Source organism: Silene latifolia, chromosome 3 (genome assembly GCF_048544455.1).
Source record: "Silene latifolia isolate original U9 population chromosome 3, ASM4854445v1, whole genome shotgun sequence".
Taxonomy (NCBI): domain Eukaryota; kingdom Viridiplantae; phylum Streptophyta; class Magnoliopsida; order Caryophyllales; family Caryophyllaceae; genus Silene; species Silene latifolia.
This window is the reverse complement of record NC_133528.1, coordinates 126954226-126956569: the sequence shown is the minus strand read 5'-3', so window position 1 is coordinate 126956569 and position 2344 is coordinate 126954226. Positions and strand designations below refer to the sequence as shown.

Below are 2344 nucleotides of genomic sequence, written 5' to 3'. Positions count from 1 at the left end.
CCAAAAGACAAATCCACGAGATTATAGAAGTCAAGTAGCAGCTCAAGCAGTCGATCGACCACTACCATCAGTCGATCGACCAACCTGCGGGTTCCAGAAGCTACTGTACACTGAAGAGCAGTCGATCGACCGCCATGCTTAGTCGATCGACCAAGCTGCTATCCAGACGAGAATTAAAAGATCGAGGAACTTGAAGCCCATTATCTTTAGGTTTTGATAATAAGTGTTACGTATGTTTGCTATATAACGTAACCTATAACATCAGATACAGGCATCCAGTTTTGATCCGATTTTTATCTAAGTTTTACACAGTAACATTCAGTTTTTATTAGGGTTCGGAATATTGTTTTGGCATTGGAATTTTGTTCTTATTCTTAATCATTCCTCTGCAATCTCGGTATTCTTCTGCTTTATTTGAATTCACTCTTATTTCGTTATTAGTATAGAATTGCTAGTTAGGTTCCCGAAACCGTTTTATCGCTTTATGTTAATTATTTGTTCTACTATTTTTAGCTTGAATTCAGTAGTCTTTATCGTCAATATTATTGTTATTTTTGCCATAGCCATGAGTAGCTAAATCAATTGTGCTAGGATGTAGGGGAATTATGGCGTAGGCGGCGTAGTATTAATTTGGCCTGAAATCGCGTGTCAGTCGATCGACTGCCATACCTGGTCGATCGACTGACCACGTGAGGTTACCTTTCGTTTTAATTGATTTTAATGTTGTATTTAACGAATCGAATGCATGCGACCAGTTAGATGCTTAATTTATGACTGACCCATTAGATCGAACGATAGGGAAAGTTGTTAGATCACCAATTAAAATGACTAAACTTTGCTGAGATCGAAAGATAGGTAAAGTTTATTTTATTAGTCACTTTTCAGGACGAGAGTCAGTATTAGTGATATTAGGGACTTATAGCGAGATCGAAAGATGCTATCTGTTAAGAGTGGACCGAGAGGACCTCTTGTTTTCCCGCCTCACATGTGTTCGATTTGGACCTGTTTAGTATGCTGTCGTCGAAGCTATAACGAACCGACCATCCTAGTACCCCTTCTTTATCTATTTTAATCCATTTATTTAGTTTACTGTTTTTATTATTCTTAGCTATTGACCAAATCAATTCAACCCCCACCTTATTGTTACCTTAGACTGAATTTAAACAACTAGAAATTACGTCTGCCTCTATATGGTTCGACCCGACTGCCACTAGCTATAGTTGTAGTTGGAGATTATAAATTTATTTTTGACACCTCACGACGGGTATCAAAGTCCATGATGAGGTGATGAGCGACAAATTCCCTTGAACCGCTCCCAAGCTTCATACAAAGATTCTTCATCCCTTTGCTTAAAACCCGTAATTTGAGCTCTTAGCATGTTAGTCTTTTCCGGTGGGTAGAATTTTTTGTAGAAAGCTAGAGCCAACTTCTTCCAAGAATCAATTCCGAGAGTGGCTTTATGAAGGCCCTTCAACCATTGTTTCGCGGTGCCAATTATAGAAAAAGGAAATAAGACCCATCAAATTTGGTCTTGAGTTACACCGGTTTGAGAAATCATATCACAATAGTCACAAAAGGTCTCCATATGAGAATGAGGGTCTTCACTAGGCATCCCCCCAAATTGGCTCCTTTCGACTAATTGGATAAATGCGGATTTGGCAATAAAATTTCTGGTTAAATGTTGTGGTGTGGGAGTACCATTGGGTAGGTTCTCCTCGGTGGGTACGGAATGTGATGAAAACTTAGGCATTGTGGGTTGATTTTGTGTTGTATTTTGTGTTGGGTTCTCCTCACCTTCTCTTGCAAAAGGGTTGATGAACTCAATAGTTGGATGAATATCTACAACCTCACTAATACCTCTAAAATTTCTCCTAGCAAGTCTTCTATTGGTTGTCAAAGTGCTTTCAATTTCACGATCAAAAGGTAACAAATCACCTTGTGACCTTCTAGACATGCAAAATATCAAACAACTCGAAAACAATTAGAACAAACCTTGAGGAGTTTTACTTTCTCAAGGCAAAGAAAGACACAACTAAAAACAATATAAGGAAATCTAAATCAAGTTAACACCGTCCCCGGCAACGGCGCCATTTTTGGTCGGACTAAATCTTTTCGGTAACTTGTCGTTAGGAGCGCCTAGACCAAAACACAATTTATAGCTTCACAAACAACTCTACAATTAGTAAAGAGGCAAGTAAAGGTCGGATCCCAAGGGACGGGAATTGAGATGAGATTTCTATTGAGACTAGTGGTGTCTTAGGGGTGTCACAATTTGGGTTGATGTAGAAGGTCACTAAACTAAATAGCAATGAAATTAACAAGCAAGATGAATTAAAAAGGGTTG

At 38.7% G+C, this 2344-nt stretch overlaps 1 non-coding gene across 1 annotated transcript; it reads left to right on the top strand.

Moving 5' to 3' along the window:
• Positions 1 to 1271: 1271 nt before the first annotated feature.
• Positions 1272 to 1378, top strand: LOC141650712 (small nucleolar RNA R71). The gene has a single exon (XR_012546730.1). It is a non-coding gene; the product is annotated as a small nucleolar RNA R71 (small nucleolar RNA).
• The last annotated feature ends 966 nt before the right edge of the window (positions 1379 to 2344 follow it).